Genomic DNA, 24,050 nt, shown 5'->3' with positions numbered 1-24,050 from the left:
TCTGTTTCTCGCCCTCTGTTTCAGCCCCTCTGTTTCAGCCCCTCTGTTTCAGCCCTTCTGTTTCTCGCCCTCTGTTTCAGCCCCTCAGTTTCACACCCTCTGTTTCAGCCCCTCTGATTCAGCCCCTCTGATTCAGCCCCTCTGTTTCAGCCCCTCTGATTCCCGCCCCTCTGTTTCCCGCCCCTCTGTTTCAGCCCCTCTGTTTCACGCCCCGTGTTTCAGCCCCTCTGTTTCTCGCCCTCTGTTTCAGCGCCTCTGTTTCTCGCCCTCTGTTTCAGCCCCTCTGTTTCAGTATCTCTGTTTCCCGCCCTCTGTTTCTCGTCCTCTGTTTCAGCCCCTCTGTTTCTCGCCCTCTGTTTCAGCGCCTCTGTTTCAGCCCCTCTGTTTCTAGCCCTCTGTTTCAGCCCGTCTGTTTCTCGGCCTCTGTTTCAGCCCCTCTGTTTCTTGCCCTCTGTTTCAGCCCCTCTGTTTCTCGCCCTCTGTTTCAGCCGCTCTGTTTCAGCCCCTCTGTTTCTCGCCTTCTGTGTCAGCCCCTCTGTTTCTCGCCCTCTGTTTCAGCCCCTCTGTTTCTCGCCCTCTGTTTCAGCCCCTCTGATTCAGCGCCTCTGTTTCAGCCCCTCTGATTCAGCCCCTCTGTTTCAGCCATTCTGTTTCAGCCCCTCTGTGTCAGCCCCTCTGTTTCTCGCCCTCTGTTTCTCCCCCCCTATTTCTCGCCCTCTGTTTCAGCCCCTCTGTTTTTCGCCCTCTGTTTCAGCCCCTCTGTTTCTCGCCCTCTGTTTCAGGCTCTCTGTTTCAGCCCGTCTGTTTCAGCCCCTCTGTTTCAGCCCCTCTGTTTCTCGTCCTCTGTTTCTCGCCCTCTGTTTCAGCCGCTCTGTTTCTCGCCCTCTGTTTCAGCGCCGCTGATTCAGCCTCTCTGTTTCAGCCCCTCTGTTTCAGCCCCTCTGTTTCTCGCCCTCTGTTTCAGCCCCTCTGTTTCCCGTCCTCTGTTTCAGCCCCTCTGTTTCTCGCCCTCTGTTTCAGCCCCTCTGATTCAGCCCCGCTGTTTCAGCCCCTCTGATTCAGCCCCTCTGATTCAGCCCTCTGATTCAGCCCCTCTGATTCAGCCCCTCTGTTTCTCGCCCTCTGTTTCAGCCGTTCTGTTTCAGCCCCTCTGTTTCAGCCCATCTGTTTCTCGCCCTCTGTTTCAGCCCCTCTGTTTCTCGCCCTCTGTTTCAGCCCCTCTGAATCAGCCACTCTGATTCAGCCACTCTGTTTCAGCCCCTCTGTTTCAGCCCCTCTGTTTCTCGCCCTCTGTTTCAGCCCGTCTGTTTCTCACCCTCTGTTTCAGCCCCAATGTTTCTCGGCCTCTGTTTCAGCCCCTCTGTTTCTCGCCCTCTGTTTCAGCCCCTCTGTTTCTCGCCCTCTGTTTCAGCCCCTCTGTTTCTCGCCCACTGTTACAGCCCCTCTGTTTCAGCCCCTCTGTTTCAGAAACTCTGATTCTCACCCTCTGTTTCAGCCCCTGTGTTTCTCGCCCTCTGTTTCAGCCCCTCTATTTCTCGCCCTCTGTTTCAGCCCCTCTGTTTCTCGCCCTCTGTTTCAGCCCCTCTGTTTCTCGCCCTCTGTTTCATCCCCTCTGTTTCAGACCCTCTGTTTCAGCACCTCTGTTTCTCGCCCTCTGTTTCTCACCCTCTGTTTCTCGCCCTTTGTTTCAGCCCCTATGTTTTTCACCCTCTGTTTCAGCCCCTTTGTTTCTCGCACTTTGTTTCAGGCTCTCTGTTTCAGACCCTCTGATTCAGCACCTCTGTTTCTCGCCCTCTGTTTCTCGCCCTCTGTTTCTCGCCCGCTGTTTCAGCCCCATTGTTTCTCGCCCTCTGTTTCAGCCCCTCTGTTTCAGCCCGTCTGATTCAGCCCCTCTGATTCAGCCCCTCTGTTTCTCGCCCTCTGTTTCAGCCCCTCTGTTTCAGCCCCTCTGTTTCTCCCCCTCTGTTTCAGCCCCTCTGTTTCTCGCCCTCTGTTTCAGCGCCTCTGTTTCTCGCCCTCTGTTTCAGCCCCTCTGTTTCAGCCCCTCTGTTTCAGCCCCTCTGTTTCTCGCCCTCTCTTTCAGCCCCTCTGTTTCTCCCCCTCTGTTTCAGCCCCTCTGTTTCAGCCCCTCTGTTTCAGCCCCTCTATTTCTCGCACTCTGTTTCAGCCCCACTGTTTCTCGCCCTCTGTTTCAGCCCTTCTGTTTCCCCCCCTGTGTTTCAGCCTCTCTGCTTCTCGCTCTCTGTTTCAGCCCCTCTGTTTCTCGCCCTCTGTTTCAGCCCCTCTGTTTCTCGCCCTCTGTTTCAGCCCCTCTGTTTCAGCCCCTCTGTTTCAGCCCCTCTGTTTCAGCCTCTCTGTTTCGCGCCCTCTGTTTCAGCCCCTCTGTATCTCGCCCTCTGTTTCAGCCTCTCTGTTTCTCGCCCTCTGTTTCAGCCTCTCTGTTTCTCGCCCTCTGTTTCAGCCCTTCTGTTTCAGCCCCTCTGTTTCAGCCCCTCTGTTTCTCGCCCTCTTTTTCAGCACATCTGTTTCTCGCCCTCTGTTTCAGCCTCTCTGTTTCTCGCCCTCTGTTTCAGCCCTTCTGTTTCAGCCCCTCTGTTTCAGACCCTCTGTTTCTCGCCCTCTGTTTCAGCCCCTCTGTTTCAGCCCCTCTGTTTTTCGCCCTCTGTTTCAGCCCCTCTGTTTCATGCCCCTCTGTTTCAGCACCTATGTTTCAGCCCCTCCGTTTCTCACCCTCTGTTTCAGCCCCTCTGTTTCGCGCTCTCTGTTTCAGCCCCTCTGTTTCAGCCCCTCTGTTTCTCGCACTCTGTTTCAGCCCCTCTGATTCAGCCCCTCTGTTTCAGCCCCTCTGAATCAGCCCCTCTGATTCAGCCCCTCTGTTTCAGCTCCTCTGTTTCAGCCCCTCTGTTTCTCGCCCTCTGTTTCAGCCGCCTTGTTTTTCACCCTCTTTTTCAGCCCGTTTGTTTCAGCCCCTCTGTTTCTCGCCTTCTGTTTCAGCCCCTCTGTTTTTCGCCCTCTGTTTCAGCACCTCTGTTTCTCGCCCTCTGTTTCAGCCCCTCTGTTTCAGCTCCTCTGTTTCATCCCCTCTGTTTCAGCCCCTCTGTTTCTCGCCCTCTGTTTCAGCCCCTCTGTTCTAGCCCCTCTGTTTCAGCCCCTCTGTTTCAGCCCCTCTGTTTCAGCCCCTCTGTTTCTCGCCCTCTGTTTCAGCCCCTCTGTTTCTCACCCACTGTTTCAGCCCCTCTGATTCAGCCCCTCTGATTCAGCACCTCTGTTTACCGCCGCTCTGTTTCCCGCCCCTCTGTTTCAGCCCCTCTGTTTCAGCCCCTCTGTTTCAGACCCTCTGTGTCAGCCCCTCTGTTTCTCACCCTCTGTTTCAGCCCCTCTGTTTCAGCCCTTCGGTTTCTCGCCCTCTGTTTCTGCTCCTCTGTTTCTCGCCCTCTGTTTCAGCCCCTCTGTTTCAGCCCCTCTGTTTCAGCTCCTCTGTTTCTCGCCCTCTGTTTCAGCCCCGCTGTTTCCCGCCCTCTGTTTCAGCCCCTCTGTTTTTCGCCCGCTGTTTCAGCCCCTCTGATTCAGCCCCGCTGTTTCAGCCCCTCTGATTCAGCCCCTCTGATTCAGCCCTCCGATTCAGCCCCTCTGTTTCTCGCCCTCTGTTTCGGCCCCTCTGTTTCAGCCCCTCTGTTTCAGCCCCTCTGTTTCTCACCCCCTGTTTCAGCCCCTCTGATTCAGCCTCTCTGATTCAGCCCCTCTAATTCAGCCCCTCTGAATCAGGCCTTCTGATTCAGCCCCTCTGTTTCAGCCCCTCTGTTTCAGCCCCTCTGTTTCTTGCCCTCTGTTTCAGCCCCTCTGTTTCCCGCCCTCTGTTTCAGCCCCTCTGTTTCTCGCCCTCTGTTTCAGCCCCTCTGATTCAGCCCCGCTGTTTCAGCCCCTCTGATTCAGCCCCTCTGATTCAGCCCCTCTGATTCAGCCCCTCTGTTTCTCGCCCTCTGTTTCAGCCCCTCTGTTTCAGCCCCTCTGTTTCAGCCCCTCTGTTTCTCACCCTCTGTTTCAGCCCCACTGATTCAGCCCCTCTGATTCAGCCCCTCTGAGTCAGCCCCTCTGATTCAGCCCCTCTGTTTATCGCCCTCTGTTTCAGCCCCTCTGATACAGCCCCTCTGTTTCAGCCCCTCTGTTTCTCACCCTCTGTTTCAGCCCCTCTGTTTCAGCCCCTCTGTTTCTCGCCTTCTGTTTCTCACCCTCTGTTTTTCGCCCTCTGATTCAGCCCCTCTGTTTTTCGCCCTCTGTTTCAGCCCCTCTGTTTCTCGCCCTCTGTTTCAGGCTCTCTGTTTCAGCCCGTCTGTTTCAGCCCCTCTGTTTCAGCCCCTCTGTTTCTCGTCCACTGTTTCTCGCCCGAGGTTTCAGCCCCTCTGTTTCCCGCCCTCTGTTTCAGCCCCTCCATTTCAGCCCCTCTGATTCAGCCCCTCTGATTCAGCCCCTCTGTTTCTCGCCCTCTGTTTCAGCCCCTCTGTTTCAGCCCCTCTGTTTCAGCCCCTCTGTTTCTCGCCCTCTGTTTCAGCCCCTCAGTTTCACACCCTCTGTTTCAGCCCCTCTGATTCAGCCCCTCTGATTCAGCCCCTCTGTTTCAGCCCCTCTGATTCCCGCCCCTCTGTTTCCCGCCCCTCTGTTTCAGCCCCTCTGTTTCACGCCCCGTGTTTCAGCCCCTCTGTTTCTCGCCCTCTGTTTCAGCCCCTCTCTTTCAGCCCCTCTGTTTCAGCCCCTCTGTTTCTCGCCCTCTGTTTCAGCCCCTCTGTTTCTCCCCCTCTGTTTCAGCCCCTCTGTTTCAATCCCTCTGTTTCAGCCCCTCTTTTACAGCCCCTCTGTTTCAGCCCCTCTGATTCAGCACCTCTGTTTCAGCCCCTCTGTTTCAGCCCCTCTGTTTCAGCCCCTCTGTTTCTCGCCTTCTGTTTCTCACCCTCTGTTTTTCTCCCTCTGTTTCAGCCCCTCTGTTTTTCGCCCTCTGTTTCAGCCCCTCTGTTTCTCGCCTTCTGTTTCAGGCTCTCTGTTTCAGCCCGTCTGTTTCAGCCCCTCTGTTTCAGCCCCTCTGTTTCAGCCCCTCTGTTTCTCGCCCTCTGTTTCAGCCCCTCTGTTTCCCGCCCTCTGTTTCAGCCCCTCCGTTTCAGCCCCTCTGATTCAGCCCCTCTGATTCAGCCCCTCTGTTTCTCGCCCTCTGTTTCAGCCCCTCTGTTTCAGCCCCTCTGTTTAAGCCCTTCTGTTTCTCGCCCTCTGTTTCAGCCCCTCAGTTTCACACCCTCTGTTTCAGCCCCTCTGATTCAGCCCCTCTGATTCAGCCCCTCTGTTTCAGCCCCTCTGATTCCCGCCCCTCTGTTTCCCGCCCCTCTGTTTCAGCCCCTCTGTTTCACGCCCTGTGTTTCAGCCCCTCTGTTTCTCGCCCTCTGTTTCAGCGCCTCTGTTTCTCGCCCTCTGTTTCAGCCCCTCTGTTTCAGCCCCTCTGTTTCAGTATCGCTGTTTCCCGCCCTCTGTTTCTCGCCCTCTGTTTCAGCCCCTCTGTTTCTCGCCCTCTCTTTCAGCCCCTCTGTTTCTCCCCCTCTGTTTCAGCCCCTCTGTTTCAGCCCCTCTGTTTCAGCCCCTCTATTTCTCGCACTCTGTTTCAGCCCCACTGTTTCTCGCCCTCTGTTTCAGCCCCTCTGTTTCCCCCCCTGTGTTTCAGCCTCTCTGCTTCTCGCTCTCTGTTTCAGCCCCTCTGTTTCTCGCCCTCTGTTTCAGCCCCTCTGTTTCTCGCCCTCTGTTTCAGCCCCTCTGTTTCAGCCCCTCTGTTTCAGCCCCTCTGTTTCAGCCTCTCTGTTTCGCGCCCTCTGTTTCAGCCCCTCTGTATCTCGCCCTCTGTTTCAGCCTCTCTGTTTCTCGCCCTCTGTTTCAGCCTCTCTGTTTCTCGCCCTCTGTTTCAGCCCTTCTGTTTCAGCCCCTCTGTTTCAGCCCCTCTGTTTCTCGCCCTCTTTTTCAGCACATCTGTTTCTCGCCCTCTGTTTCGGCCCCGCTGTTACTCGCCCTCTGTTTCAGCCCCTCTGATTCAGCCCCTCTGTTTCAGCCCCTCTATTTCAGCCCCTCTGATTCAGCCCCTCTGTTTCATCCCCTCTGATTCTCGCCCTCTGTTTCTCACCCTCTGTTTCTCGCCCTCAGTTTCAGCCCCTCTGTTTTCGCCCTCTGTTTCAGCCCCTCTGTTTCTCGCCCTTTGTTTCAGGCTCTCTGTTTCAGCCTGTCTGTTTCAGCCCGTCTGTTTCAGCCCCTCTGTTTCTCGCCCTCTGTTTCTCCCCGCTGTTTCAGCCCCTTTGTTTCTCGCCCTCTGTTTCAGCCCCTCTGTTTCAGCCCCTCTGATTCAGCCCCTCTGATTCAGCCCCTCTGTTTCTCGCCCTCTGTTTCAGCCCCTCTGTTTCAGCCCCTCTGTTTCAGCCCCTCTGTTTTTCGCCCTCTGTTCCAGCCCCTCTGTTTCTCGCCCTCTGTTTCAGACCCTCTGTTTCTCGCCCTCTGTTTCAGCCCCTCTGTTTCAGCCCCTCTGTTTCAGCCCCTCTGTTTTTCGCCCTCTGTTTCAGCCCCTCTGTTTCATGCCCCTCTGTTTCAGCACCTATGTTTCAGCCCCTCCGTTTCTCACCCTCTGTTTCAGCCCCTCTGTTTCGCGCTCTCTGTTTCAGCCCCTCTGTTTCAGCCCCTCTGTTTCTCGCACTCTGTTTCAGCCCCTCTGATTCAGCCCCTCTGTTTCAGCCCCTCTGAATCAGCCCCTCTGATTCAGCCCCTCTGTTTCAGCTCCTCTGTTTCAGCCCCTCTGTTTCTCGCCCTCTGTTTCAGCCGCCTTGTTTTTCACCCTCTTTTTCAGCCCGTTTGTTTCAGCCCCTCTGTTTCTCGCCTTCTGTTTCAGCCCCTCTGTTTTTCGCCCTCTGTTTCAGCACCTCTGTTTCTCGCCCTCTGTTTCAGCCCCTCTGTTTCAGCTCCTCTGTTTCATCCCCTCTGTTTCAGCCCCTCTGTTTCTCGCCCTCTGTTTCAGCCCCTCTGTTCTAGCCCCTCTGTTTCAGCCCCTCTGTTTCAGCCCCTCTGTTTCAGCCCCTCTGTTTCTCGCCCTCTGTTTCAGCCCCTCTGTTTCTCACCCACTGTTTCAGCCCCTCTGATTCAGCCCCTCTGATTCAGCACCTCTGTTTACCGCCGCTCTGTTTCCCGCCCCTCTGTTTCAGCCCCTCTGTTTCAGCCCCTCTGTTTCAGACCCTCTGTGTCAGCCCCTCTGTTTCTCACCCTCTGTTTCAGCCCCTCTGTTTCAGCCCTTCGGTTTCTCGCCCTCTGTTTCTGCTCCTCTGTTTCTCGCCCTCTGTTTCAGCCCCTCTGTTTCAGCCCCTCTGTTTCAGCTCCTCTGTTTCTCGCCCTCTGTTTCAGCCCCGCTGTTTCCCGCCCTCTGTTTCAGCCCCTCTGTTTTTCGCCCGCTGTTTCAGCCCCTCTGATTCAGCCCCGCTGTTTCAGCCCCTCTGATTCAGCCCCTCTGATTCAGCCCTCCGATTCAGCCCCTCTGTTTCTCGCCCTCTGTTTCGGCCCCTCTGTTTCAGCCCCTCTGTTTCAGCCCCTCTGTTTCTCACCCCCTGTTTCAGCCCCTCTGATTCAGCCTCTCTGATTCAGCCCCTCTAATTCAGCCCCTCTGAATCAGGCCTTCTGATTCAGCCCCTCTGTTTCAGCCCCTCTGTTTCAGCCCCTCTGTTTCTTGCCCTCTGTTTCAGCCCCTCTGTTTCTCACCCCCTGTTTCAGCCCCTCTGATTCAGCCTCTCTGATTCAGCCCCTCTAATTCAGCCCCTCTGAATCAGGCCTTCTGATTCAGCCCCTCTGTTTCAGCCCCTCTGTTTCAGCCCCTCTGTTTCTTGCCCTCTGTTTCAGCCCCTCTGTTTCCCGCCCTCTGTTTCAGCCCCTCTGTTTCTCGCCCTCTGTTTCAGCCCCTCTGATTCAGCCCCGCTGTTTCAGCCCCTCTGATTCAGCCCCTCTGATTCAGCCCCTCTGATTCAGCCCCTCTGTTTCTCGCCCTCTGTTTCAGCCCCTCTGTTTCAGCCCCTCTGTTTCAGCCCCTCTGTTTCTCACCCTCTGTTTCAGCCCCACTGATTCAGCCCCTCTGATTCAGCCCCTCTGATTCAGCCCCTCTGATTCAGCCCCTCTGTTTATCGCCCTCTGTTTCAGCCCCTCTGATACAGCCCCTCTGTTTCAGCCCCTCTGTTTCTCACCCTCTGATTCAGCCCCTCTGTTTCAGCCCCTCTGTTTCTCGCCTTCTGTTTCTCACCCTCTGTTTTTCGCCCTCTGATTCAGCCCCTCTGTTTTTCGCCCTCTGTTTCAGCCCCTCTGTTTCTCGCCCTCTGTTTCAGGCTCTCTGTTTCAGCCCGTCTGTTTCAGCCCCTCTGTTTCAGCCCCTCTGTTTCTCGTCCACTGTTTCTCGCCCGAGGTTTCAGCCCCTCTGTTTCCCGCCCTCTGTTTCAGCCCCTCCATTTCAGCCCCTCTGATTCAGCCCCTCTGATTCAGCCCCTCTGTTTCTCGCCCTCTGTTTCAGCCCCTCTGTTTCAGCCCCTCTGTTTCAGCCCCTCTGTTTCTCGCCCTCTGTTTCAGCCCCTCAGTTTCACACCCTCTGTTTCAGCCCCTCTGATTCAGCCCCTCTGATTCAGCCCCTCTGTTTCAGCCCCTCTGATTCCCGCCCCTCTGTTTCCCGCCCCTCTGTTTCAGCCCCTCTGTTTCACGCCCCGTGTTTCAGCCCCTCAGTTTCTCGCCCTCTGTTTCAGCCCCTCTCTTTCAGCCCCTCTGTTTCAGCCCCTCTGTTTCTCGCCCTCTGTTTCAGCCCCTCTGTTTCTCCCCCTCTGTTTCAGCCCCTCTGTTTCAATCCCTCTGTTTCAGCCCCTCTTTTACAGCCCCTCTGTTTCAGCCCCTCTGATTCAGCACCTCTGTTTCAGCCCCTCTGTTTCAGCCCCTCTGTTTCAGCCCCTCTGTTTCTCGCCTTCTGTTTCTCACCCTCTGTTTTTCTCCCTCTGTTTCAGCCCCTCTGTTTTTCGCCCTCTGTTTCAGCCCCTCTGTTTCTCGCCCTCTGTTTCAGGCTCTCTGTTTCAGCCCGTCTGTTTCAGCCCCTCTGTTTCAGCCCCTCTGTTTCAGCCCCTCTGTTTCTCGCCCTCTGTTTCAGCCCCTCTGTTTCCCGCCCTCTGTTTCAGCCCCTCCGTTTCAGCCCCTCTGATTCAGCCCCTCTGATTCAGCCCCTCTGTTTCTCGCCCTCTGTTTCAGCCCCTCTGTTTCAGCCCCTCTGTTTAAGCCCTTCTGTTTCTCGCCCTCTGTTTCAGCCCCTCAGTTTCACACCCTCTGTTTCAGCCCCTCTGATTCAGCCCCTCTGATTCAGCCCCTCTGTTTCAGCCCCTCTGATTCCCGCCCCTCTGTTTCCCGCCCCTCTGTTTCAGCCCCTCTGTTTCACGCCCCGTGTTTCAGCCCCTCTGTTTCTCGCCCTCTGTTTCAGCGCCTCTGTTTCTCGCCCTCTGTTTCAGCCCCTCTGTTTCAGCCCCTCTGTTTCAGTATCGCTGTTTCCCGCCCTCTGTTTCTCGCCCTCTGTTTCAGCCCCTCTGTTTCTCGCCCTCTGTTTCAGCCCCTCTGTTTCAGCCCCTCTGTTTCTAGCCCTCTGTTTCAGCCCGTCTGTTTCTCGCCCTCTGTTTCAGCCCCTCTGTTTCTTGCCCTCTGTTTCAGCCCCTATGTTTCTCGCCCTCTGTTTCAGCCGCTCTGTTTCAGCCCCTCTGTTTCTCGCCTTCTGTGTCAGCCCCTCTGTTTCTCGCCCTCTGTTTCAGCCCCTCTGTTTCTCGCCCTCTGTTTCAGCCCCTCTGATTCAGCGCCTCTGTTTCAGCCCCTCTGATTCAGCCCCTCTGTTTCAGCCATTCTGTTTCAGCCCCTCTGTTTCAGCCCGTCTGTTTCTCGCCCTCTGTTTCAGCCCCTCTGTTTCTTGCCCTCTGTTTCAGCCCCTATGTTTCTCGCCCTCTGTTTCAGCCGCTCTGTTTCAGCCCCTCTGTTTCTCGCCCTCTGTTTCAGCCCCTCTGTTTTTCGCCCTCTGTTTCAGCCCCTCTGTTTCTCGCCCTCTGTTTCAGGCTCTCTGTTTCAGCCCGTCTGTTTCAGCCCCTCTGTTTCAGCCCCTCTGTTTCTCGTCCTCTGTTTTTCGCCCTCTGTTTCAGCCGCTCTGTTTCTCGCCCTCTGTATCAGCGCCGCTGATTCAGCCTCTCTGTTTCAGCCCCTCTGTTTCAGCCCCTCTGTTTCTCGCCCTCTGTTTCAGCCCCTTTGTTTCCCGTCCTCTGTTTCAGCCCCTCTGTTTCTCGCCCTCTGTTTCAGCCCCTCTGATTTAGCCCCGCTGTTTCAGCCCCTCTGATTCAGCCCCTCTGATTCAGCCCTCTGATTCAGCCCCTCTGTTTCTCGCCCTCTGTTTCAGCCCCTGTCTTTCAGCCCCTCTGTTTCTCGCCCTCTGTTTCAGCCCCTCTGTTTCTCGCCCTCTGTTTCAGCCCCTCTGTTTAGCCCCTCTGTGTCAGCCCCTCTGTTTCTCACCCTCTGTTTCAGCCCCTCTGTTTCAGCCCTTCGGTTTCTCGCCCTCTGTTTCTGCGCCTCTGTTTCTCGCCCTCTGTTCCAGCCCCTCTGTTTCAGCCCCTCTGTTTCAGCCCCTCTGTTTCACGCCCTCTGTTTCAGCCCCTCTGTTTCCCGCCCTCTGTTTCAGCCCCTCTATTTTTCGCCCGCTGTTCCAGCCCCTCTGATTCAGCCCCGCTGTTTCAGCCCCTCTGATTCAGCCCCTCTGATTCAGCCCTCTGATTCAGCCCCTCTGTTTCTCGCCCTCTGTTTCGGCCCCTCTGTTTCAGCCCCTCTGTTTCAGCCCCTCTGTTTCTCGCCCTCTGTTTCAGCCCCTCTGTTTCAGCCACTCTCTTTCTCGCCCTCGGTTTCTCGCCCGCTGTTTCAGCCCCTCTGTTTCTCGCCCTCTGTTTCAGCCCCTCTGTTTCAGCCCCTCTGATTCAGCCCCTCTGATTCAGCCCCTCTGTTTCTCGCCGTCTGTTTCAGCCCCTCTGTTTCAGCCCCTCTGTTTCAGCCCCTCTGTTTCAGCCCCTCTGTTTCTCGCCATCTGTATCAGCCCCTCTGTTTCTCACCCACTGTTTCAGCCCCTCTGATTCAGCCCCTCTGATTCAGCACCTCTGTTTACCGCCGCTCTGTTTCCCGCCCCTCTGTTTCAGCCCCACTGTTTCACACCCCGTGTTTCAGCCCCTCTGTTTCTCGCCCTCTGTTTCAGCCCCTCTGTTTCCCGCCCTCTGTTTCAGCCCCTCCGTTTCAGCCCCTCTGATTCAGCCCCTCTGATTCAGCCCCTCTGTTTCTCGCCCTCTGTTTCAGCCCCTCTGTTTCAGCCCCTCTGTTTCAGCCCTTCTGTTTCTCGCCCTCTGTTTCAGCCCCTCAGTTTCACACCCTCTGTTTCAGCCCCTCTGATTCAGCCCCTCTGATTCAGCCCCTCTGTTTCAGCCCCTCTGATTCCCGCCCCTCTGTTTCCCGCCCCTCTGTTTCAGCCCCTCTGTTTCACGCCCCGTGTTTCAGCCCCTCTGTTTCTCGCCCTCTGTTTCAGCGCCTCTGTTTCTCGCCCTCTGTTTCAGCCCCTCTGTTTCAGTATCTCTGTTTCCCGCCCTCTGTTTCTCGTCCTCTGTTTCAGCCCCTCTGTTTCTCGCCCTCTGTTTCAGCGCCTCTGTTTCAGCCCCTCTGTTTCTAGCCCTCTGTTTCAGCCCGTCTGTTTCTCGGCCTCTGTTTCAGCCCCTCTGTTTCTTGCCCTCTGTTTCAGCCCCTCTGTTTCTAGCCCTCTGTTTCAGCCGCTCTGTTTCAGCCCCTCTGTTTCTCGCCTTCTGTGTCAGCCCCTCTGTTTCTCGCCATCTGTTTCAGCCCCTCTGTTTCTCGCCCTCTGTTTCAGCCCCTCTGATTCAGCGCCTCTGTTTCAGCCCCTCTGATTCAGCCCCTCTGTTTCAGCCATTCTGTTTCAGCCCCTCTGTGTCAGCCCCTCTGTTTCTCGCCCTCTGTTTCTCCCCCCCTATTTCTCGCCCTCTGTTTCAGCCCCTCTGTTTTTCGCCCTCTGTTTCAGCCCCTCTGTTTCTCGCCCTCTGTTTCAGGCTCTCTGTTTCAGCCCGTCTGTTTCAGCCCCTCTGTTTCAGCCCCTCTGTTTCTCGTCCTCTGTTTCTCGCCCTCTGTTTCAGCCGCTCTGTTTCTCGCCCTCTGTTTCAGCGCCGCTGATTCAGCCTCTCTGTTTCAGCCCCTCTGTTTCAGCCCCTCTGTTTCTCGCCCTCTGTTTCAGCCCCTCTGTTTCCCGTCCTCTGTTTCAGCCCCTCTGTTTCTCGCCCTCTGTTTCAGCCCCTCTGATTCAGCCCCGCTGTTTCAGCCCCTCTGATTCAGCCCCTCTGATTCAGCCCTCTGATTCAGCCCCTCTGTTTCTCGCCCTCTGTTTCAGCCCCTCTCTTTCAGCCCCTCTGTTTCTCGCCCTCTGTTTCAGCCCCTCTGTTTCTCGCCCTCTGTTTCAGCCCCTCTGTTTCAGCCCCTCTGTGTCAGCCCCTCTGTTTCTCACCCTCTGTTTCAGCCCCTCTGTTTCAGCCCTTCGGTTTCTCGCCCTCTGTTTCTGCGCCGCTGTTTCTCGCCCTCTGTTTCAGCCCCTCTGTTTCAGCCCCTCTGTTTCAGCCCCTCTGTTTCACGCCCTCTGTTTCAGCCCCTCTGTTTCCCGCCCTCTGTTTCAGCCCCTCTGTTTTTCGCCCGCTGTTTCAGCCCCTCTGATTCAGCCCCGCTGTTTCAGCCCCTCTGATTCAGCCCCTCTGATTCAGCCCTCTGATTCAGCCCCTCTGTTTCTCGCCCTCTGTTTCGGCCCCTCTGTTTCAGCCCCTCTGTTTCAGCCCCTCTGTTTCTCACCCTCTGTTTCAGCCCCTCTGTTTCAGCCACTCTCTTTCTCGCCCTCGGTTTCTCGCCCGCTGTTTCAGCCCCTCTGTTTCTCGCCCTCTGTTTCAGCCCCTCTGTTTCAGCCCCTCTGATTCAGCCCCTCTGATTCAGCCCCTCTGTTTCTCGCCGTCTGTTTCAGCCCCTCTGTTTCAGCCCCTCTGTTTCAGCCCCTCTGTTTCAGCCCCTCTGTTTCTCGCCCTCTGTTTCAGCCCCTCTGTTTCTCACCCACTGTTTCAGCCCCTCTGATTCAGCCCCTCTGATTCAGCACCTCTGTTTACCACCGGTCTGTTTCCCGCCCCTCTGTTTCAGCCCCACTGTTTCACGCCCCGTGTTTCAGCCCCTCTGTTTCTCGCCCTCTGTTTCAGTGCCTCTGTTTCTCGCCCTCTGTTTCAGCCCCTTTGTTTCAGCCCCTCTGTTTCAGTCCCTCTGTTTCTCGCCCTCTATTTCTTGCCCTCTGTTTCAGCACCTCTGTTACTCGCCCTCTGTTTCAGCCCCTCTGTTTCAGCCCCTCTGTTTCTCGCCCTCTGTTTCAGCCACTCTGTTTCTCGCCCTCTGTTTCAGCACCTCTGTTTCAGCCCCTCTGTTTCAGCCCCTCTGTTTCTAGCCTTCTGTTTCAGCCCCTCTGTTCCTCGCCCTCTGTTTCAGCCACTCTGTTTCTCGCCCTCTGTTTCAGCCCCTCTGTTTCAGCCCCTCTGTTTCAGCCCCTCTGATTCAGCCCCTCTGTTTCAGCCATTCTGTTTCAGCCCCTCTGTTTCAGCCCCTCTGTTTCAGCCCCTCTGTTTCTGCGCCTCTGTTTCTCGCCCTCTGTTTCAGCCCCTCTCTTTCTCGCCCTCTGTTTCAGCCCCTCTGTTTCAGCCCCTCTGATTCAGCCCCTATTTTTCAGCCCCTCTGTTTCAGCCCCTCTGTTTCAGCCCCTCTGTTTCTCGCCCTCGGTTTCAGCCCCTCTGTTTCTCGCCCTCTGTTTCAGCCCCTCTGTTTCAGACCCTCTGTTTCAGCCCCTCTGTTTTTCGCCCTCTGTTTCAGCCCCTCTGTTTCTCGCCATCTGTTTCAGCCCCTCTGATTCTCGCTCTCTGTTTCAGCACCTCTGTTTCAGCCCCTCTGTTTCAGCCCCTCTGTTTCAGCCCCTCTGTTTCAGCCCCTCTGTTTCTCGCCCTCTGTTTCAGCCCCTCTGTTTCAGCCCCTCTGATTAACCCCTCTGTTTCTCGCCCTCTGTATCTGCGCCTCTGTTTCTCGCCCTCTGTTTCAGCCCCTCTGTTTCTCGCCCTCTGTTTCAGCCCCTCTGTTTCAGCCCCTCTGATTCAGCCCCTCTTTGTCAGCCCCTCTGTTTCAGCCTCTCTGTTTCTGCCCCTCTGTTTCTCGCCCTCTGTTTCAGCCCCTCTGTTTCTCGCCCTCTGTTTCAGCCCCTCTGTTTCAGACCCTCTGTTTCAGCCCCTCTGTTTCTCGCCCTCTTTTTCAGCCCCTCTGTTTCAGCCCTCTGTTTCTCGCCCTCTGTTTCAGCCCCTCTGTGTCAGCCCCTCTGTTTCAGCCCCTCTGTGTCAGCCCCTCTGTTTCTCACCCTCTGTTTCAGCCCCTCTGTTTCAGCCCCTCGGTTTCTCGCCCTCTGTTTCTGCGCCGCTGATTCAGCCTCTCTGTTTCAGCCCCTCTGTTTCAGCCCCTCTGTTTCTCGCCCTCTGTTTCAGCCCCTCTGTTTCCCGTCCTCTGTTTCAGCCCCTCTGTTTCTCGCCCTCTGTTTCAGCCCCTCTGATTCAGCCCCGCTGTTTCAGCCCCTCTGATTCAGCCCCTCTGATTCAGCCCTCTGATTCAGCCCCTCTGTTTCTTGCCCTCTGTTTCAGCCCCTCTCTTTCAGCCCCTCTGTTTCTCGCCCTCTGTTTCAGCCCCTCTGTTTCTCGCCCTCTGTTTCAGCCCCTCTGTTTCAGCCCCTCTGTTTCAGACCCTCTGTGTCAGCCCCTCTGTTTCTCACACTCTGTTTCAGCCCCTCTGTTTCAGCCCTTCGGTTTCTCGCCCTCTGTTTCTGCTCCTCTGTTTCTCGCCCTCTGTTTCAGCTCCTCTGTTTCTCGCCCTCTGTTTCAGCCCCTCTGTTTCCCGCCCTCTGTTTCAGCCCCTCTGTTTTTCGCCCGCTGTTTCAGCCCCTCTGATTCATCCCCGCTGTTTCAGCCCCTCTGATTCAGCCCCTCTGATTCATCCCTCTGATTCAGCCCCTCTGTTTCTCGCCCTCTGTTTCGGCCCCTCTGTTTCAGCCCCTCTGTGTCAGCCCCTGTGTTTCTCACCCCCTGTTTCAGCCCCTCTGATTCAGCCTCTCTGATTCAGCCCCTCTGATTCAGCCCCTCTGAATCAGGCCTGCTGATTCAGCCCCTCTGTTTCAGCCCCTCTGTTTCAGCCCCTCTGATTCAGCCCCTCTGTTTCAGCCATTCTGTTTCAGCTCCTCTGTTTCAGCCCCTCTGTTTCAGCCCCTCTGTTTCTGCGCCTCTGTTTCTCGCCCACTGTTTCAGCCCCTCTCTTTCTCGCCCTCTGTTTCAGCCCCTCTGTTTCAGCCCCTCTGAGTCAGCCCCTCTTTTTCAGCCCCTCTGTTTCAGCCCCTCTGTTTCAGCCCTCTGTTTCTCGCCCTCTGTTTCAGCCCCTCTGTTTCTCGCCCTCTGTTTCAGCCCCTCTGTTTCAGACCCTCTGTTTCAGCACCTCTGTTTTTCGCCCTCTGTTTCAGCCCCTCTGTTTCTCGCCCTCTGTTTCAGCCCCTCTGATTCTCGCCCTCTGTTTCAGCACCTCTGTTTCAGCCCCTCTGTTTCAGCCCCACTGTTTCAGCCCCTCTGTTTCTCGCTCTCTGTTTCAGCCCCTCTGTTTCTCGCCCTCTGTTTCAGCCCCTCTGTTTCAGCCCCTCTGATTAACCCCTCTGTTTCTCGCCCTCTGTATCTGCGCCTCTGTTTCTCGCCCTCTGTTTCAGCCCCTCTGTTTCTCGCCCTCTGTTTCAGCCCCTCTGTTTCAGCCCCTCTGATTCAGCCCCTCTTTGTCAGCCCCTCTGTTTCAGCCTCTCTGTTTCTCGCCCCTCTGTTTCTCGCCCTCTGTTTCAGCCCCTCTGTTTCTCGCCCTCTGTTTCAGCCCCTCTGTTTCAGACCCTCTGTTTCAGCCCCTCTGTTTCTCGCCCTCTGTTTCAGCCCCTCTGTTTCAGCCCCTCTGTTTCTCGCCCTCTGTTTCAGCCCCTCTGTGTCAGCCCCTCTGTTTCAGCCCCTCTGTGTCAGCCCCTCTGTTTCTCACCCTGTGTTTCAGCCCCTCTGTTTCAGCCCCTCGGTTTCTCGCCCTCTGTTTCTGTGCCTCTGTTTCTCGCCCTCTGTTTCAGCCTCTCTGTTTCTCGCCCTCTGTTTCTGCGCCGCTGATTCAGCCTCTCTGTTTCAGCCCCTCTGTTTCAGCCCCTCTGTTTCTCGCCCTCTGTTTCAGCCCCTCTGTTTCCCGTCCTCTGTTTCAGCCCCTCTGTTTCTCGCCCTCTGTTTCAGCCCCTCTGATTCAGCCCCGCTGTTTCAGCCCCTCTGATTCAGCCCCTCTGATTCAGCCCTCTGATTCAGCCCCTCTGTTTCTCGCCCTCTGTTTCAGCCCCTCTCTTTCAGCCCCTCTGTTTCTCGCCCTCTGTTTCAGCCCCTCTGTTTCTCGCCCTCTGTTTCAGCCCCTCTGTTTCAGCCCCTCTGTTTCAGACCCTCTGTGTCAGCCCCTCTGTTTCTCACCCTCTGTTTCAGCCCCTCTGTTTCACCCCTTCGGTTTCTCGCCCTCTGTTTCTGCTCCTCTGTTTCTCGCCCTCTGTTTCAGCCCCTCTGTTTCAGCCCCTCTGTTTCAGCTCCTCTGTTTCTCGCCCTCTGTTTCAGCCCCTCTGTTTCCCGCCCTCTGTTTCAGCCCCTCTGTTTTTCGCCCGCTGTTTCAGCCCCTCTGATTCAGCCCCGCTGTTTCAGCCCCTCTGATTCAGCCCCTCTGATTCAGCCCTCTGATTCAGCCCCTCTGTTTCTCGCCCTCTGTTTCGGCCCCTCTGTTTCAGCCCCTCTGTTTCAGCCCCTCTGTTTCTCATCCCCTGTTTCAGCCCCTCTGATTCAGCCTCTCTGATTCAGCCCCTCTGATTCAGCCCCTCTGAATCAGGCCTTCTGATTCAGCCCCTCTGTTTCAGCCCCTCTGTTTCAGCCCCTCTGTTTCTTGCCCTCTGTTTCAGCCCCTCTGTTTCCCGCCCTCTGTTTCAGCCCCTCTGTTTCTCGCCCTCTGTTTCAGCCCCTCTGATTCAGCCCCGCTGTTTCAGCCCCTCTGATTCAGCCCCTCTGATTCAGCCCCTCTGTTTCTCGCCCTCTGTTTCAGCCCCTCTGTTTCAGCCCCTCTGTTTCAGCCCCTCTGTTTCTCACCCTCTGTTTCAGCCCCACTGATTCAGCCCCTCTGATTCAGCCGCTCTGATTCAGCCCCCCTGATTCAGCCCCTCTGTTTCCCGCCCCTCTGTTTCCCGCCCCTCTGTTTCCTGCCCCTCTGTTTCAGCCCCTCTGTTTCACGCCCCGTGTTTCAGCCCCTCTGTTTCTCACCCTCTGTTTCAGCCCCTCTGTTTCTCGCCCTCTGTTTCAGTCCCTCTGTTTCTCGCCCTCTGTTTCTCGCCCTCTGTTTCAGCCCCTCTGTTTCTCGCCCTCTGTTTCAGCCCCTCTCTTTCAGCCCCTCTGTTTCTCGGCCTCTTTTTCAGCCCCTCTGTTTCTCGCCCTCTGTTTTAGCCCCTCTGTTTCTCGCCCTCTGTTTCTCGCCCTCTGTTTCAGCACCTCTCTTTCAGCCCCTCTGTTTCAGCCCCTCTGTTTCAGCACCTCTGTTTCTCGCCCTCTGTTTCAGCCCCTCTGTTTCTCGCCCTCTGTTTCAGCCCCTCTGTTTCTCACCCTCTGTTTCAGCCCCTCTGATACAGCCCCTCTGTTTCAGCCCCTCTGATTCAGCCCCTCTGTTTCAGCCCCTCTGTTTCAGCCCCTCTGTTTCAGCCCCTCTGTTTCTCGCCTTCTGTTTCTCACCCTCTGTTTTTCGCTCTCTGTTTCAGCCCCTCTGTTTTTCGCCCTCTGTTTCAGCCCCTCTGTTTCACGCCCCGTGTTTCAGCCCCTCTGTTTCTCGCCCTCTGTTTCAGCCCCTCTGTTTCTCGCCCTCTGTTTCAGCCCCTCTGTTTCAGCCCCTCTCTTTCAGTACCTCTGTTTCCCGCCCTCTGTTTCTCGCCCTCTGTTTCAGCCCCTCTGTTTCTCGCCCTCTGTTTCAGCCCCTCTGTTTCAGCCCCTCTGTTTCTCGCCCTCTGTTTCAGCCCGTCTGTTTCTCGCCCTCTGATTGAGCCCCTCTGTTTCTTGCCCTCTGTTTCAGCCCCTCTGTTTCGCGCCCTCTGTTTCAGCCGCTCTGTTTCAGCCACTCTGTGTCAGCCCCTCTGTTTCAGACCCTCTGTTTCTCGCATTCTGTGTCAGCCCCTCTGTTTCTCGCCCTCTGTTTCAGGCCTTCTGTTTCTCGCCCTCTGTTTCAGCCCCTCTGATTCAGCCCCTCTGTTTCAGCCCCTCTGATTCAGCCCCTCTGTTTCAGCCATTCTGTTTCAGCCCCTCTGTGTCAGCCCCTCTGTTTCTCGCCCTCTGTTTCTCCCCCTCTGTTTCTCACCCTCTGTTTCAGGCTCTCTGTTTCAGCCCGTCTGTTTCAGCCCCTCTGTTTCAGCCCCTCTGTTTCTCGTCCGCTGTTTCTCACCCGCTGTTCCAGCCCCTCTGTTTCTCGCCCTCTGTTTCAGCCCTTCTGTTTCAGCTCCTCTGATTCAGCACCTCTGATTCAGCCCCTCTGTTTCTCGCCCTCTGTTTCAGCCCCTCTGTTTCAGCCCCTCTGTTTCTCGCCCTCTGTTTCAGCCCCTCTGTTTCTCACCCTCTGTTTCAGCCCCTCTGTTTCAGCACCTCTGTTTCAGCCCCTCTGCTTCAGCCCCTCTGTTTCTCACCCTCTGTTTCAGCCCCTCTGTTTCTCGCCCTCTTTTTCAGCCCCTCTGTTTCAGCCCCTCTGTTTCTCGCCCTCTGTTTCAGCGCCTCTGTTTCTCGCCCTCTGTTTCAGCCCCTCTGTTTCAGCCCCTCTCTTTCAGTACCTCTGTTTCCCGCCCTCTGTTTCTCGCCCTCTGTTTCAGCCCCTCTGTTTCTCGCCCTCTGTTTCAGCCCCTCTGTTTCAGCCCCTCTGTTTCTCGCCCTCTGTTTCAGCCCGTCTGTTTCTCGCCCTCTGATTGAGCCCCTCTGTTTCTTGCCCTCTGTTTCAGCCCCTCTGTTTCTCGCCCTCTGTTTCAGCCGCTCTGTTTCAGCCACTCTGTGTCAGCCCCTCTGTTTCAGACCCTCTGTTTCTCGCATTCTGTGTCAGCCCCTCTGTTTCTCGCCCTCTGTTTCAGGCCCTCTGTTTCTCGCCCTCTGTTTCAGCCCCTCTGATTCAGCCCCTCTGTTTCAGCCCCTCTGATTCAGCCCCTCTGTTTCAGCCATTCTGTTTCAGCCCCTCTGTGTCAGCCCCTCTGTTTCTCGCCCTCTGTTTCTCCCCCTCTGTTTCTCGCCCTCTGTTTCAGGCTCTCTGTTTCAGCCCGTCTGTTTCAGCCCCTCTGTTTCAGCCCTTCTGTTTCTCGTCCGCTGTTTCTCACCCGCTGTTCCAGCCCCTCTGTTTCTCGCCCTCTGTTTCAGCCCTTCTGTTTCAGCTCCTCTGATTCAGCACCTCTGATTCAGCCCGTCTGTTTCTCGCCCTCTGTTTCAGCCCCTCTGTTTCAGCCCCTCTGTTTCAGCACCTCTGTTTCAGCACCTCTGCTTCAGCCCCTCTGTTTCTCACCCTCTGTTTCAGCCCCTCTGTTTCTCGCCCTCTTTTTCAGCCCCTCTGTTTCAGCCCCTCTGTTTCTCGCCCTCTGTTTCAGCACCACTGTTTCTCGCCCTCTGTTTCAGCCCCTCTGTTTCTCGCCCTCTGTTTCAGCCCCTCTGTTTCCCGCCCTCTGTTTCAGCCCCTCTGTTTTTCGCCCGCTGTTTCAGCCCCTCTGATTCAGCCCCGCTGTTTCAGCCCCTCTGATTCAGCCCCTCTGATTCAGCCCTCTGAATCAGCGCCTCTGTTTCTCGCCCTCTGTTTCGGCCCCTCTGTTTCAGCCCCTCTGTTTCAGCCTCTCTGTTTCTCACCCTCTGTTTCAGCCCCTCTGATTCAGCCTCTCTGATTCAGCCCCTCTGAATCAGGCCTTCTGATTCAGCCCCTCTGTTTCAGCCCCTCTGTTTCAGCCCCTCTGTTTCTCGCCCTCTGTTTCAGCCCCTCTGTTTCCCGCCCTCTGTTTCAGCCCCTGTGTTTCTCGCCCTCTGTTTATGCCCCTCTGATTCAGCCCCGCTGTTTCAGCCCCTCTGATTCAGCCCCTCTGATTCAGCCCCTCTGATTCTCGCCCTCTGTTTCAGCCCCTCTGTTTCAGCCCCTCTGTTTCAGCCCCTCTGTTTCTCACCCTCTGTTTCAGCCCCTCTGATTCAGCCCCTCTGATTCAGCCGCTCTGATTCAGCCCTCCTGATTCAGCCCCTCTGTTTCCCGCCTCTCTGTTTCCCGCCCCTCTGTTTCCTGCCCCTCTGTTTCAGCCCGTCTGTTTCACGCCCCGTGTTTCAGCCCCTCTGTTTCTCACCCTCTGTTTCAGCCCCTCTGTTTCTCGCCCTCTGTTTCAGCCCCTCTGTTTCAGCCCCTCTGTTTCAGTCCCTCTGTTTCTCGCCCTCTGTTTCTCGCCCTCTGTTTCAGCCCCTCTGTTTCTCGCCCTCTGTTTCAGCCCCTCTCTTTCAGCCCCTCTGTTTCTCGGCCTCTTTTTCAGCCCCTCTGTTTCTCGCCCTCTGTTTAACCCCTCTGTTTCTCGCCGTCTGTTTCTTGCCCTCTGTTTCAGCCCCTCTCTTTCAGCCCCTCTGTTTCAGCCCCTCTGTTTCTCGCCCTCTGTTTCAGCCCCTCTGTTTCTCGCCCTCTGTTTCAGCGCCTCTGTTTCTCACCCTCTGTTTCAGCCCCTCTGATACAGCCCCTCTGTTTCAGCCCCTCTGATTCAGCCCCTCTGTTTCAGCCCCTCTGTTTCAGCCCCTCTGTTTCAGCCCCTCTGTTTCTCGCCTTCTGTTTCTCACCCTCTGTTTTTCGCCCTCTGTTTCAGCCCCTCTGTTTTTCGCCCTCTGTTTCAGCCCCTCTGTTTCTCGCCCTCTGTTTCAGGCTCTCTGTTTCAGCCCCTCTGTTTCAGCCCCTCTGTTTCTCGTCCACTGTTTCTCGCCCGCGGTTTCAGCCCCTCTGTTTCCCGCCCTCTGTTTCAGCCCCTCCGTTTCAGCCCCTCTGATTCAGCCCCTCTGATTCAGCCCCTCTGTTTCTCGCCCTCTGTTTCAGCCCCTCTGTTTCAGCCCCTCTGTTTCAGCCCCTCTGTTTCTCGCCCTCTGTTTCAGCCCCTCAGTTTCTCACCCTCTGTTTCAGCCCCTCTGATTCAGCCCCTCTGATTCAGCCCCTCTGTTTCAGCCCCTCTGATTCCCGCCCCTCTGTTTCCCGCCCCTCTGTTTCAGCCCCTCTGTTTCACGCCCCGTGTTTCAGCCCCTCTGTTTCTCGCCCTCTGTTTCAGCCCCTCTCTTTCAGCCCCTCTGTTTCAGCCCCTCTGTTTCAGCCCCTCTGTTTCTCGCCCTCTGTTTCAGCCCCTCTGTTTCTCGCCCTCTGTTTCAGCCCCTCTGTTTCTCACCCTCTGTTTCAGCCCCTCTGATACAGCCCCTCTCTTTCAGCCCCTCTGATTCAGCCCCTCTGTTTCAGCCCCTCTGTTTCAGCCCCTCTGTTTCAGCCCCTCTGTTTCTCGCCTTCTGTTTCTCACCCTCTGTTTTTCGCCCTCTGTTTCAGCCCCTCTGTTTTTCGCACTCTGTTTCAGCCCCTCTGTTTCTCGCCCTCTGTTTCAGGCTCTCTGTTTCAGCCCGTCTGTTTCAGCCCCTCTGTTTCTCGTCCACTGTTTCTCGCCCGCGGTTTCAGCCCCTCTGTTTCCCGCCCTCTGTTTCAGCCCCTCCGTTTCAGCCCCTCTGATACAGCCCCTCTGATTCAGCCCCTCTGTTTCTCGCCCTCTGTTTCAGCCCCTCTGTTTCAGCCCCTCTGTTTCAGCCCCTCTGTTTCTCGCCCTCTGTTTCAGCCCCTCAGTTTCACACCCTCTGTTTCAGCCCCTCTGATTCAGCCCCTCTGATTCAGCCCCTCTGTTTCAGCCCCTCTGATTCCCGCCCCTCTGTTTCCCGACCCTCTGTTTCAGCCCCTCTGTTTCACGCCCCGTGTTTCAGCCCCTCTGTTTCTCGCCCTCTGTTTCAGCGCCTCTGTTTCTCGCCCTCTGTTTCAGCCCCTCTGTTTCAGCCCCTCTGTTTCAGTACCTCTGTTTCCCGCCCTCTGTTTCTCGCCCTCTGTTTCAGCCCCTCTGTTTCTCGCCCTCTGTTTCAGCCCCTCTGTTTCAGCCCCTCTGTTTCTCGCCCTCTGTTTCAGGCCGTCTGTTTCTCGCCCTCTGTTTCAGCCCCTCTGTTTCTTGCCCTCTGTTTCAGCCCCTCTGTTTCTCGCCCTCTGTTTCAGCCGCTCTGTTTCAGCCCCTCTGTTTCTCGCCTTCTGTGTCAGCCCCTCTGTTTCTCGCCCTCTGTTTCAGCCCCTCTGTTTCTCGCGCTTTGTTTCAGGCTCTCTGTTTCAGCCCGTCTGTTTCAGCCCCTCTGATTCAGCCCCTCTGTTTCTCGCCCTCTGTTTCAGCCCCTCTGTTTCAGCACCTCTGTTTCTCACCCTCTGTTTCAGCCCCTCTGTTTCTCGCCCTCTGTTTCAGCCCCTCTGTTTCAGCCCCTCTGTTTCAGCCCCTCTGTTTCATCCCCTCTGTTTCTCGCCCTCTCTTTCAGCCCCTCTGTTTCTGCCCCTCTGATTTAGCCACTCTGTTTCAGACCCTCTGTTTCAACCCCTTTGTTTCTCGCCCTCTGTTTCAGCCCCACTGTTCCGCGCTCTCTGTTTCAGCCCCTCTGTTTCAGCCCCTCTGTTTCTCGCCCTCTGTTTCTGCCCCTCTGTTTCACGCCCTCTGATTCAGCCCCTCTGTTTCAGCCCCTCTGAATCAGCCCCTCTGATTCAGCCCCTCTGTTTCAGCCCCTCTGTTTCAGCCCCTCTGTTTCTCGCCTTCTGTTTCAGCCCCTCTGTTTCTCACCATCTCTTTCAGCCCCTCTGTTTCGCGCTCTCTGTTTCAGCCCCTCTGTTTCAGCCCCTCTGTATCTCTCCCTCTGTTTCAGCCCCTCTGATTCAGCCCCTCTGTTTCAGCCCCTCTGAATCAGCCCCTCTGATTCAGCCCCTCTGTTTCAGCTCCTCTGTTTCAGCCCTTCTGTTTCTCGCCCTCTGTTTCAGCCGCTCTGTTTCTCACCCTCTGTTTCAGCCCGTCTGTTTCAGCCCCTCTGTTTCTCGCCCTCTGTTTCAGCCCCTCTGTTTCAGCCCCTCTGTTTCTCGCCCACTGTTTCAGCCCCTCTGTTTCATGCCCATCTGTTTCAGCCCCTCTGTCTCAGCCCCTCTGTTTCAGCCCCTCTGTTTCTCACCCTCTGTTTCAGCCCCTCTGTTTCGCGCTCTCTGTTTCAGCCCCTCTGTTTCAGCCCCTCTGTATCTCTCCCTCTGTTTCAGCCCCTCTGATTCAGCCCCTCTGTTTCAGCCCCTCTGAATCAGCCCCTCTGATTCAGCCCCTCTGTTTCAGCTCCGCTGTTTCAGCCCCTCTGTTTCTCGCCCTCTGTTTCAGCCGCTCTGTTTCTCACCCTCTGTTTCAGCCCGTCTGTTTCAGCCCCTCTGTTTCTCGCCCTCTGTTTCAGCCCCTCTGTTTCTCGCCCTCGGTTTCAGCCCCTCTGTTTCTCGCCCTCTGTTTCAGCCCCTCTGTTTCAGCCCCTCTGTTTCAGCCCCTCTGTTTCAGCCCCTCTGTTTCTCGCCCTCTGTTTCAGCCCCTCTGTTTCTCGCCCTCTGTTTCAGCCCCTCTGTTTCTCGCCCTCTGTTTCAACCCCTCTGTTTCAGCCCCTCTGTTTCAGCCCCTCTGTTTCAGCCCCTCTGTTTCTCGCCCTCTGTTTCAGCCCCTCTGTTTCTCGCCCTCTCTTTCAGCCTCTCTGTCTTGCCCTCTCGTTCAGCCCCTCTGTTTCAGCCCC

The sequence above is a fragment of the Chiloscyllium punctatum genome, chromosome 22 (genome assembly GCF_047496795.1).
Source record: "Chiloscyllium punctatum isolate Juve2018m chromosome 22, sChiPun1.3, whole genome shotgun sequence".
Lineage (NCBI taxonomy): Eukaryota > Metazoa > Chordata > Chondrichthyes > Orectolobiformes > Hemiscylliidae > Chiloscyllium > Chiloscyllium punctatum.
Note: the sequence above shows the minus strand (reverse complement) of the source record.